Source organism: Marmota marmota, unplaced genomic scaffold (assembly GCF_001458135.2).
Source record: "Marmota marmota marmota unplaced genomic scaffold, marMar, whole genome shotgun sequence".
NCBI lineage: Eukaryota > Metazoa > Chordata > Mammalia > Rodentia > Sciuridae > Marmota > Marmota marmota.
Genome location: NW_025999990.1, coordinates 3,301,998 through 3,316,036, shown reverse-complemented (window position 1 = coordinate 3,316,036; position 14,039 = coordinate 3,301,998). Strand labels below are relative to the sequence as shown.

Sequence of the window (14,039 nt, the reverse complement as noted above, 5' to 3'; positions counted from 1 at the left end):
AAAATGTGTATATTAAAAAGAAAGAAAAATAAAATGTGTATATTTATCTCAAGGTAAGCTACTATAGAACCAAATTGGAATGGCTTGTTTTTTTTTTTTATTGAATCTATGAATAAAGAAGATTTGACTCTAGTATGGATCGAACACAATCTCTTATTGTTGCAGTCCACAAGGGAACATTATATTCTGGAGAAAAGGCCTTGAAATCCTCTATTCTATATAGTTGTGCTAAGGTATTTAACACTATTACTAAGTTCCTAATTTTAGCTTGTTGCACTTGGTGGAATTTTGTTTTCTTTTATATGTTATAAACCTTTTATTTTCTACAATACAAATATATTACCATTATGAAAGAAAGAAAGAAAGAAAGAAGAGAGAACAGCTTTTGTTTTAAGGAAATGAAGAAGATGAAGAAACAGGATATACTTCAAGACGAAATTAGAACTCTTGTTTTTATTCATTTATTTTTTGACTTTTTAAATTTTTTTGGTGGTACTGGGGATTGAACCCAGGGCCTTGTGCATGCAAGGCAAGCACTCTACCAACTGAGCCATATCCCCAGGAGAACTCTTATTTTTATTTGACAGAAGAGTATGAATTATGAAAAAATCCTCCAAGGATAGAAAGTGAAAATGTTGGCTTATGTATAGAGTTGAAAACCTCTGGTTCAGATATTAAAAGTAGTTATGGGATTACATATCATTCGAAAGCTGGTACTACACTCTGATTTCAGGTGGCTGGGTTCATATTCCAGCTCTGCAGCTTCCTAGTTACATGATCTTGTTCAGGCAGGTTATCTATTAACTGGCATCACAATTTATATTCTGATAAAGGTTGAACTGAAGGAGAGAAGGGAATAAAGGGCTTAGAAGAACTGTACACAGGTCAGGCTACAAGGCTTGGATTAGTTTAGAAGTCTGGGCTCTCAGAAGTCTGATAATTGCTTCCATAAGTAGCTGAGGACACTTGGGAGCCATGAGCCTAAAGATTCATAATGGCCTTCTGTTTCATTCATTCTTTACCCAGAAGGCTCCTGGTACAGCAAACTCTGTTTCCTGGGGAAAGTAAATTCACTCAGGAACCTAATGGCCTTAAGCAGTTTTTTTTTTTTTTTAACTAATTCAGAGCTTTTACTGTTTTTAAAATTAATTAATTAATTTCTTTTGCAATGCTGGGGATGGATCTGAGGGCCCTGCGCATGATAGGCAAGCTCTTCTATTGAGTTAACTTTCCAGCCCTGTTTTTCTTTCTTTTCCTATTTCTCTCATTCTTTCCTTTTCTTTCTTCTTCTTTTTTAGACAGGGTCTCACGAAATTGTCAGGGCTGGTCTCTAACTTGCCATCCTCCTGACTTAGCCTCCATAGTAGCTGATATTGTAGGCATGTACCACCATGCCTAAATTTAGCCCTGTTTTATTATTTTTTATATTGCAGATTTTTAAAAATTATCCATATTTCTATTAATAAATGCCTTCCTTTCTTTTATTTTGTTGTTGAAATGCTGGGCATCAAACCAAGGGCCTTGCATATGCTAGACAAATGCTTTACCACTGAGATAAACCCCCAGCCTCCCACTTAATTTCTTTTTTTCAACTTTATTTCCCCCCCTCGTATATATAGCATATTAAAATCATTCTAATTTTCTGGGTTTTAGGAAAGTTCACCGCTCCCCCCACTCCTACAAGTTTTTTTCCCTTCGCTTGCGCTTTTTTGTGTGATTTTTAACTCTCCTTGTCTCTGGTCACATGTTTTCTTCTAAAGACTTATTTCAATCAAAATATTTTATTTCAATTCTTAGTTAGTTTTGGGTCTTTTTAAAAAAATGATGTTAAGCCTATTTTTTCTCTTCTTCTATATGATCCCATAGTTTTCTCTAGTACTTGTCTTTTTTTTTTTTATAGAGAGAGAGAGAGAGAGAGAAAGAGAGAGAGAGATAATTTTTTTTTAATATTTATTTATTTATTTATTTTTCGGCAGACACAACATCTTTATTTGTACGTGGTGCTGAGGATCCAACCCAGGGCCGCGCGCATGCCACATCCCCAGCCCCAGCACTTGTCTTTTTTTTTTTTTTTAATTTAAAGATATTGATGGATCTTTATTTTATTCATTTATTTATATGTGGTGCTGAGAATGGATCTTTATTTTATTCATTTATTTATATGTGGTGCTGAGAATGAACACAACCTAGCCACAACTTCAGCCCCTTACTTTTCTTTTTAATAATTGACCAGAAGCAAATCCAAGGATGTATGAAGAAAGTTCATGTTTTAAACAGAAGAAAGAGGCTTTCTTTGTTACCTTCCCCACTCTGCAGCAACTCCTGTGCTTGCTTCCTTGGATCCTTCCACAGGCTTTTCCAGTCCTATTGGAAACTTAATCCATTAACCTGGGGGAATTAGGTAGTTAATTCACTTCAAGGCCTTAAACTCATTACACACCAGCACTTTTGATTTGCTAGAACAATTTGCTACCATCTCATCCTGTTCAACTCTTATTCTGAGGAACCTAGTACAGATAGATGTCTTTGGTATCCATGGGCATGGATTCCAGCCTTTCTGCAGATACCCAAATTGGAGGATGTTCAAGTCCTTTACATAAAATACAGAGTATTGGGCTGGTGGGTGTGGCTCACTGGTAGGCGCTGGTCTAGCATGCATAAGGTCCTGGGTTCAATCCCCAACACACACACACACACACACACACACACACTCACACATACACACATGATTAAAATGACACAGTATTTGATTACAACTTTGGTTGTAATTTGATTACATCTTCCTGTATAAATTAACTTATATCTAGATGATTTAACAAAATGTACTTGTTATATAGGTACATGGTGATTATATGGTATTGTTTTAAAAGGAACAATGACAAGAAAAATGTCTGTACATTTTCAGTACAGATGGAAGTTTTTCCTCCACATGTTTTCAATCCATGGTTGGTTGAATCCACAGATTTGAAACCCACTGTCCTGAGCAAGCTATGATATTGACACAGCTGGGTATTTTGTGTCTTTCTACAATGTCAGAATTTTTTGGATAACAATAAATTCACAAGCCACATCACTTTCAGCAGCTTTAATTTACTAAATAATCATAGTTCACTTGGTAGCAATCTCAGGTTCTTCTATTCCATTCTGATCTTAATTGCTAATATCCATAACACTCAAGTCACATAGCACACTTTATAAAAATGATATATAGGTTGTAGAACAGCTAAGAAAGAGTTAAGGCTGCCACAAGGTTTCAAGAGGCCATGTCAAGAGAAGAGGCAGAGAGCAGATACAAATGCAAAAGAATCACTGCAGATAGTCAGATAAGATTAGGAACCAGTGCAGAACAGCTCAGGGTGCAGAATTTATTCAAGGTCTGGACAGTCAGTAGTTTCAAAGTGGGCTGCATCAAGCAGGGAGATCTAGCTGAGTGGAAGTCCAGAGGACAGAGTTGCAAGTTCACTTCCTGTCAACCTCTGACTTGTCCACCAAATGGTCCCACAAGATGATGGGTCAGTGTATGCCCCCTGGACCATGGTCTTAGGTTCCTCTCCTTTTATATTTTTCAAGGTTGCCTCACTTAGTGGTCTGATGTATTTAAGTTTGTAGGCCTGGTTTCTCAGATATGGATTTGATATGCCCATGCATCCATGTGCCCCTGATTTAATTTGATAAGTTCACAGGTGGTAATTTTTATTAACACAATTAATTTATCTGTTTGTACCTTATGACTGTGCTGTGCAGCTGGGGATTATCCTTTTGGATAAGTTCTGTGCTTTAGCACTTGCACTCAAAATGAAGAGCTCAGGACAAATTGCTGCTTTAAAAAAAAAAAAAGGAGTAACTCACAGCTAGGCGCAGCCTGAAACTACTCCTCTATAAATCATGGAGTAACTCAGAGCAGGGCTCAGTCTGTTCTCCACACCTACAGATATTGAGGGCCAACTGTATCTTAAAATGCAAAGTTTCCAAAATACATAACCATCGGTATTTGTGTAAACTGTGGCAAATCCATACCCAGAAGTCTGGTCATCTATCTTAGAGGAACATTCCCCCAAAGGGGCTCACTAATACATGCCCAAGCCTAATCCTCTTGGGGTGATGCTGTAGAACTTCCTTATAGGCATTCATGCAGACTGGCACCAGAAAGACTCCATGTCTAGTTTTTAAAACCACATGTAAATGAGTTTGACTCCACCTTATATGTCATCGAATTGGTTCATTTCCTTTTCTGTCCAGGTCATAGGAGCACCCTTTGACTGTAGCTCAGTGTAGTTCATTCTGCTTGAAAAATTGAAAAGATCACCAGTAATCACAACAAAAGCTGGCTGCAGTTTTAATTATCCTGGGTTTTAAATGGGGTTATGCCACCCAGATTTTTAAAGCCCTTACATGTTTTCAAGTATATATTGGCTCTTTTTGTTTCTTTTTGAGAACTACTGGTTTGTGTCTACTGGGGATTAAACCCAGGCCTCACACACACTAGGCCAGCAAGCGCCCTGCCACTGAACTATATCTGCAGCCTTGTTTATGTCTTTTATAAATAGTTCAATTGGACTGTTGTTATTCTCTTTTGGACTTATAAGAGCTTTTTATAAATTATGGATATTAACTATTTTTTCTTTTCTTTTAACCTGACATTTATCTTTTAACTTTGTTTACAGAGTCTTTTGCCAACAGAAGTTTAAATAAAATACAAAAAAAGGCTGGGGATGTAGCTCAGTGGTTGAGTGCCCCAGGGTTCCATCCCCAGTACCAAAAAGTTTGGCAGATAAAACTACTTAAATATTTTAGAGACAGGGTCCCACCGAGTTGCTTAGGGCCTCATTAAGTTGCTGAGGCTGGCTTTGAATTCACAACCATCTGGTCTCAGCCTCCTGAGCTGCTGGGATTATGGGCATGTGCACTGGCCTGGCTTTGTCTTATGTTTTTATTGTTATGTGGTGGCATGTGGTAGAGTCAGACACATACAAATGTGGAAAAGAACTGGGTTCTAATTATAGTTTTCCCAGCATCTAGGAGTGTGACTTTAGGCAATTCTTCAAACCTAAATTCTCTCACCTATAGAATGCAGTTGAACTTGAAGCAGTATCTCTAAGGTTCTTTCCTGCTTATTTAACCTTTACTGAAAATTCCCAGATTCTAGGGTTTAAAAGCTTATTTGCTTTAAGTAGACCCAAACATTGTCTCTGAAACAAATACTTCTCATTTTGCTTACCAATGTTTTTATAGTGTAAAATCAAGGTAGTGTCTGAATTATTAAAACTTGAGAATTTTCAGCCTCTGGACAAATAACTTGAATTTCTACATGAAATGTTTTAAGTTTATGCACAACATCCCTTATGGGTCATAGACTTTTTAAGGATAGACACTGCATTTAATATGTAATCTAAAATGCCGCAGTCTGGCTGGGCACAATTCAGGAGCCACTTGTCAAAAGAAACGAACTTTATTTTTAGAACCACACACACCAAACAAAACCGCTCCTCAGGAAAAACCCTCAGAGCCCAACTGCCACCACCGGCTTCCCACAAGCCTCTCTCCCAACCACAAGCCTCTCCACCTCCCACAATCCTCTTGCTCTTGAGGCCGATTGGCTGGGTCGCGTGGGCGGAGCCAAAAAAGTCCCCCAATGAGCAGCTCCGTGGTCTGAAAGGGCAGGGAAACAGCCCAATGAGCCTCACTGCAGAGGAGCCAATCAGCTAGATGTTGCTGGGGCGCTGTGAGCCAATCATCAGCTGGCAGTCTGAAAGTTTGCTGGGGCCCCTTCGGCTGTGGCTCTCAACACTAAAATATGCATACTGTGGAGATACTATGTCAATGGCTTATGATATTTTATTAATGATAAAAATGAATTGTTTTCTTACTGATTAAAGAGGGAAAAGGATGACTTTTATTTCTGTAATGTTTATAGTGTGCTTCAATGTTCATCATGTTGTTTGTAACTCATACTCATCCTACAAGATAAATAAGCTAGAGTTTATTTTTCCACTTCATAGATTGTAAATTATTGCATGGAGGAATTAAATGATTTATCCAAGGCCATCAGCTAGTACATGTTAAAATTGCAGTGCCTTAATTTTTCTTAATGATGACCACATTGATGAGAAAGAATTATTGGTTAGGTTTCATTACAATAGAACACAAAGTAGAAGTATCAGTTATTTATGAGGTAGGGTGGCCAGAAATCAAATAAATGAAATATAATATCAAGAATGAAGGCCTGGGGTCGTGGCTTAGTGGTAGAGCGCTTGCCTAGCATGTGCGAGGCCCTAGGTTTGATCCTTAGCACCACATAAAAACAAATAAATTAAATAAAGGTATTGTGTCCAACTACAAATAAAAAAAAAAAGAATGAAATAGAGGGGATGTGATTGTGGCTCAGTGGTAGAGCACTTGTTTAGCATGTGTGAGGCACGGGGTTCAATTCTCAGCACCACATATAAATAAATAAAAAATAAAGGTCCATCAATAACTAAAACATATATATATGTATATATACATATATATTAAAATATATATTTATGTATATATATTTTAATTTTTTTAAAAAAGAAAGAGATAGAAAAATTGTTGAAATTATAAAATGAAAGATTTGCAATCTATGAAAACTATTTCTTCTCTCCTGTTTACTTCTACAAACAAAAGTATTAATAAATATCCTTTGCAGAGAAGGCAGTATGTCTATTAACGATTTGGTATGCTGGAAATTTGAATGACATATTATATAAAGTTTAGCATAAGAAAAAAAGCCTCAGGGGGAGTTTCGAGAGGTATCAAGAAAAAAATGAAGTGTACATCATAGAGGAAAACTGGAATAAAAGGAAATTAAAAGCAATTAAAAACCAAGAAAGCTAAAATATTGTATGGTTGATTGATGGTTGACATTAATTTAATGGCTTAAAAATAAAGGGATTGGACTAAGGGAAAACAGGACTGAGAGACATTTAAAATTATTTTACTATTAGCCAGGCATGGTGGTGCATGCTACTATAATACAAGGGACTCAGGAGGCTGATACAGGAAGATCTCAAGTTTGAGACCATATCTCAAAATAAAAATAAAAAAGGGCTGGAGGTGTATCTCAGCAGTAGAGAAACTCTGAATTAAATCCCCAGTTGCACAATAAATAAATAAATAAATACTATATTACTATTTAGATTAGTATTTTTGAAGGAAATTTGCAGACAATTCCAAGCAATACATTTCTTTCCAAGGGTAGAAAGTATATATGTTAAAGCATATTCAGAATTATTTTATAAGACCCAATTGAGGAATATAATTTTCCAAATACTTATTGACATATCGGTGATATTTATCCAGTATTATGGTTATGAAATGGTAGTCCTTGACAATATGGAGAGGATTTTTACTCTGAAATATGAATGACATGATGCTTAAATAAAAAAAGAAAGGTTTCTTTTCTTTCTTTGTAATATAACTGGCATTTTAGAGCAGAGCATTTTGTCTCTTACTACACCTCAAATTATGTTTCATAGTCATATATTGACTATTTTCATGACATTTTAAATGCTAAGCCATTTAATTTTTAAAATTTTTAAAATTTGTTCTCTTTAGTTATATATGACCATAGAATGTATTTTCACAAATTATACCTACATAGAGTATAACTTATTTTAATTAGGATACTATTCTTGTGGTTGTACATGATGCAAAGTTATCTTGGTCACGTATTCAAATACAAGGCTAGGATTAATTCTACTGTCCTTCCTATTCCCCTCCCCACTCCCTTCCCTTCATTCCCCTTTGTCAAATTCAATGGGCTTCTATTTTTGCCCTCTCCACCCGCAATAAGCGGGTTAGCATCCATATATCAGAGAGAACATTCAGCCTTTGGTTTTTAGGATTGGCTTATTTCACTTAACATGATATTCTCCAATTTCATCAATTTATCAGCAAATGCCATAATTTCATTCTTCTTTAAGGCTGAGTAATATTCCATTGTGTATGTGTGTGTGTGTGTGTGTATCTCACATTTTCTTTATCCATTCATCCACTGAAGGATACCTAGATTGTTTCCATAGCTTGGCTATTGTAAGTTGAGCTGCTATAAACATTGATGTAGCTGCGTCATTGTAGTATGCTGATTTTAAGTCCTTTGGGTATAAACTGAGGAGTGGGATAACTGGGTCAAAGGTGGCTCCATTCCAAGTTTTCTAAGGAACCTCCATACTATTTTCCATGGTGGTTGCACAAAGTTGCAGTCCCACCAACAATATATGAGAGTACATTTCTCCCTATATCCTCACCAACATTTATTGTTACTTGTATTCTTTTTTTTAAGAGAGAGAGAGAGAGAGAGAGAGAGAGAGAGAGAGAGAATTTTTTTAATATTTATTTTTTAGTTTTCGGTGGACAAAACATCTTTATTTTTTTATTTTTATGTAGTGCTGAGGATCGAATCCAGCGCCCCGAAGATGCCAGGCGAGTGCGCTACCACTTGAGCCACATCCCCAGCCCATTTGTATTCTTTTTTAAAAAATATTTTTAGTTGTAGATGGACACAATACCTTTATTTTGTTTATTTAGTTTTTTTTATGTGGTGCTGGGGATGGAACCCAATGCCTCATACGAGCTAGGAAAGAGTTCTACCACTGAGCCACACACCCCAGCCCACTTGTATTCTTTATAACTGCCATCCTGACTGGAGTGAGATGGAACCTCAGTATAGCTTTAATTTGAATTTCTCTAATTGCTAGAGAGTTGGACTTTTTTAATATATATATATTTGGGGGTGGGTGGGTAGGCACCAGGGATTGAAGTCAGGGGCACTCAATTACTGAGCTGCATCCCCAGCTCTGTTTACTATTTTATTTAGAGACAGGGTCTCACTCATTTACTTAGCACCTTGCCTTTGCTGAGGCTGGCTTTGAACTTGTGATCATCCTGCTTCAGCCCCACCCCACCCGGCCAGCTGCTGGGATTACAGGGGTGCGCCACTGCGCCTGGCTTATATAGTTTTTGACCATTTGTACTTCTTCTGTGAAGTGCTTGATCAGTTCCTTTGCCCATTTATTGATTGGGTTATTATCATACTTTTTTTGGTGTAAAGTTTTTTGAATTATTTGTATAACCAGGAGATTAATGCTCTATCTGAAGTGCAGGTGGTAAAGGTTTTCTCCCATTCTATTGGATCTCTGTTCATATTCTTGATTCTTTCCTTTGCTGTAAAGAAGCTTTTCACTTTGATTCTATCCCATTTAAAGCTAATCCATTTTAAAAAATAAAGTGCTGTAGAATTTTTTTTTTAATTCATTAAGTGTGGTTTTAAGTGGGTAGTAAAAGAGTAACTTTGTTACCCAAAGAAAAATAATATTCTTAAGTGAAAGCTTGTACTGAAGGACAATAAGCATCCTGGTGTTTAAACTTCTTTTGTTGATTTAATATTGCCATGAGCTGGAAAGGGATGCATATTGTAATATGATAGAAATAGATCATGATTCATACTGAGGAAGTTTGGGGAGAGCAAGTGGATCAGAAGAAGGCAATGAAGTTGGTAATTGTTAGGGTGATCATCTGCCCCAGCTGGTCCAGGACAGTCCTGGTTTTACATTTGTTATTTCTATGTGAGTACTAATAATATCTCCTTTTGTTTTAATATTTATTTTTTAGAAGTAGTTGAACACGATACCTTTAATTAATTTAATTTTTTTTAATGTGGTGCTGAGGATCAAACCCAGGGCCTCTCACATGCTAGAGGAGCGCTCTACCGCTGAACCACAACCCCCGCCCTAATAATGTCTCCTTTCACTCTCAAAATTTTCTAGTTTAAATAATAGACTATTGGTGTTTACAATAGTTTACAAAATGGACAGGTGAGAAAAAATGATTATCAAGCATATACGGTAGTTCCCCCTTATTCACGGTTTCACTTTCCATGGTTTCAGTTACCTATGGCCAACCATGGTCCAGAAATATTAAGTAGACAATTCTAGAAATGAACAATTCATAAGTTTTTAATTGCATGCTGTTCTGAGCAGTACAATAAAATCTCATGATGTTCTTCTCTATCCTGCCTGGAACATGAGTCATCCCTTTATCTAGTATATTCATGTTGTATATGTTACCCACCCCTTAGTCACTTGGCTGCTGGCCCAGTTATCAGATAGACTGTCATGGGTTGTGCTTAAGGAACTCTTATGAAATAGACTAACCCTATGTCACAATGCCTACGTCATTTATCTGACTTCATCTCATCATGTAGGCATTGTATCATCTCACATCATCACAAAAAGGGTGAATATAGTACAGTAGGACATTTTGAAAGCAAGACCACATTCCATGCCTTTTATTACAGTATATTGTTATAATTGTTTTTTTATTGATGCTAGTCTTATTGTGCCTAATTTATAAATTTAACTTTCTCAAAGGTATGTATGTACGGGAGAAACAGTATATACAGGGTTTGGTACTATCTGCAGTTTCAGGTGTCCACTGGGAGGGGGGGTCTCAGAATGTGTCCCCTGTGAATAAAGGGGGACTAATGTACTAGGGGAAAAAAGACTTCAAAACTTTTCAGAAAGATTTTCACAAATAGAGGTAGACTTTCATTTTGATTCACAAAGTATCACTGAAAATATTCTTGAAAGATAGAAACATGTTATAGGAGGAATGATTTCATTCCCAAAGTATTATATAACTCCTAATATTGGTTCCTACATGTATGCCTCTTTCAAGTCTAAGCATCCCTTTCTCATAGACCTGCCACCCTGACCTCCTGCTCCTTGTATCAAGGGACTAAGATGGAAGTGAAAATTGGAAGTCCTATTAAAAATACATAATATATATATGTAATTTTGGTACTGGGGATTGAACTCAGAGGCACCCGACCACTGAGCCACATCCCCAGCCCTATTTTGTATTTTATTTAGGGTCTCAATGAGTTGCTTGGCGCCTAGCTGTTGCTGAGGCTGACTTTGAACTTGTGATTTTCCTGTCTCAGCATCCCAAGCCACTAGGTCATTATAGTATATTTTGATTTAATGGATCTAATATGTCTAGACTTCCTTTGAAACTAATCCTATGCCAGCTTGAAGATCCATTTTTCTCAAAACTACTGGGATACAGCTTTGTCTTTCGGTAACTAATTATTTGCTAGGAGTTGAGAAAAGGAGAAAAGAATGACTATTTCAAAACTTTCCTTGCCCTCTGCTACTTCAGTCTCCCTAATACTTGTGTACAGTTGCTTGTCTGGCATGGGGAAATGATGGGGTCCCTTTTGAAAACAGTGGACATGCTCTCTTAGGACACTTTTTTCTCATTTTTTTTTCTTATGGATGCTGTGTACATTCCCTGGAATGCTTATGGCCTTAAGGCTGTCCTTCAGATAAAGTGGCTTATCACTAGCAGAAAGTATTCTTTTCCTGAGCTCAGGCTTTGGTGAGGGTAAATCCCAAAGAAAAGATTCCCCCACTTTCACAGAGAATCATTTAGAGAAATCATAATGGAGAAGATGAAGCTTTATTATCAACACACATTAACTTACTCTCTAAGGTGGTGTTGGGATTCAGTTAATCATTACAGAATCACAGCTAGGCAGCTTAGCTTAAGGTGGGGTTTTAGTTCTCTGTTTAATCATAAATAAAAAGTTCAGTCCATCTTTAGTCCAAGGTCCTGTGGGAGGACTTTCAAAGGAAACCAATCTGTAAAGCATGGAATAGGAATGTCTCATATAAAAGAACAAATGAAGATTTGACTATATTTGTCTGCATTGCTCATATGAGTTAGAACTAAGTAGTCAGTGATGAATAATGAAGATAAATCATTATTTCTGAATATTGATTACCCTGATTGTATGTTTTCATTTCACGGATACAGATTCCTGGGAAAGTACTTTATAAAGGGATAATTAAAGAAATATTTTACAAAATAGATAATTATTGACAAGTGTATCCTTGCTTCCATTCTCTCTCTCTTTTGTGGTGCTAGGGATCAAACCCAAGACCCTGTGTATGCCAGGCAAACACTCTACCACTAAGCTACACCCCTAAACCTACCTTTCAATTTTTGAGTCAGGGTCTCACTAAATTGCTGAGGTTGGCCTTGAATTTGGGATCCTCCTGCCTTAACCTTTAAAGTTACCTGGGTTTACAGATGTTCTATTCTTTTAAGGCCAGTGTTTTAGGGTTCATTGTTATAGTTTGAGTAAGCAGAACCTACTTGGCCATTAAGTAGGAGTAATTTTTTTTTCATGTACTCCTCTATGCTCCCTCTATTGCACAGAGGAATGAAAGGCCCCTTTCCCTGTTCTATCTTCTCAGCATCAGCATGTTATTTTTTTCTCTTCCATCAAAATCTGCTTTAGAGAAACAATCTGATGAATTAGATATAAGTGGCTTTTGAAGCTTAAAACATTAGGGTTTTTGGATTATGGTTTTATACTAGAGTAATTACTCAGAGGGATAAAACTCTAATAGCAGAATTTCAGGTGATCAGGAGAAAGGATTTTGGTGCTACAGCCTTTTCTAGCCTGAATGATTCTTACCCAGATGAATTCTCAGAATGAGTTAAAATCAAGGCTGGGTCAAGTCTTATCCTAGAGACTTGATCGGTCCTACTTATTTAAGTTTGGAGAGATGGATTAGGTTTACTTGAATTTATGGTACTTCACTAGAATCCTAGAATCTAGCTGATTTCCCATTGATATGGGAGATATTCCACTCTGGGATGCTTTAGGAAAGGGGCCCTTTCAGCTCAAGCTATGCCACAGAGTTCTGATCAGACTCTAACCAGTTTTTCAAAGATATCTTTCTAGTGACTATGCTCATCCAACTCTTTGGCTTTTTATGCAGTTAAGATTCATATTCATATAAAACACCAACTTGGTATCACCAGTATATCTGCCATTTTCTAGCTTCTGGCTAACGCTCTTACTTTTAATTCAGCACTAAATGCTTTGGTACTATTGTAAATGTTCAATTTCTGCTCTAAGGAACTAAGACGGTGTTAATTTCATCAGTTCTGGATGTAGTTAACACGATCCCATATCTATTCAGAATGACTTGAATATCTCTTGAGTTACTTCAAATGTTTGTCACCAGCATAGAACTCACTTCAGTAAACAATTCTTTGGTGGACTTTACATACTCCTTCCTTTGGGTGCAAGCCAAAAATATTCTGCATATAACTCTTTACTCAAACTTGGTAATAAATAATTATCTCTGGAATACAGATGGAAGAACTGAACTAGTGACTTCAGGGACCCAGAGTCTAATTATCATCACTGTACACAGTTAAGTACAGCAGGGAGTTGGGGGTGTTTGATGGTTTGCTGCGTATCTATTCCGTTTCTTCTCTGGGTAAAACAAGGACGTCTTGTTAACATATTTAAAGCAGTAACTGCAAAAACTGTGCAATGTTATGGTTGAAGCTTTCTATGCCATATGTGTTGACAGAATGCTTGAGTCTCTCTCCGCAATAAACGCAAACCCTGCCAGGCTGAACTATCAGGGCCAGCGCAATTCAACGACTGCACCACAGAACCCGCTGGGGTTGGAAGCCCTTGTCGCATTCGCAGTGTATCCACTGTTCCTCTAACAAAGGGACTATCTTGAGGCAATTTCGCGGGCCATTTTTTCCCCTCCCAGCGCCAGCTTTGTCTCCCCACCCGTGTGAGGCTGAGACTTGGAGGAGCCCCAGCTGCGTGGCTGTGCGAGCAAGCTCGGTGTCAGGGCCGGCGTGGGAAGGTTCACAGAGCTGTCGCGGTGGTTTCCTGCAACCTGAGAGTGCCATGAGAGGAAGTTGGAGTGCTGTAGCTGAAAGAGATACCTGCTGCCTTTAAATCGGGGCTGGACTTGAACAACCTCTGCACCGATTACTGTCGTACAAAGAAACTCGAGAAGCCAAGGCGGCGGAGGCCTGGTGGACTTTTGGTCTACTGGGTTGGGCGCAGGATAGCGAGGAGCCAACCCCGGGTCAGCGTCTTCAGTGTTCCCCACTCGGCGGGCTGAGCAGCCGGCTGAGGACCTCCCGGCGCTGAGGCCTCCAGGCGCGCCTCGCACGCGAACCCGCGGCCCCTC

The 14,039-nt window shown here is 37.8% G+C and overlaps 1 non-coding gene across 1 annotated transcript; it reads right to left on the bottom strand.

The window, feature by feature from the left end:
• Positions 1-487: 487 nt before the first annotated feature.
• Positions 488-560, bottom strand: Trnaa-ugc. Its single transcript has one exon. It is a non-coding gene; the product is annotated as a tRNA-Ala (tRNA).
• Between the last annotated feature and the right edge of the window lie 13,479 nt (positions 561-14,039).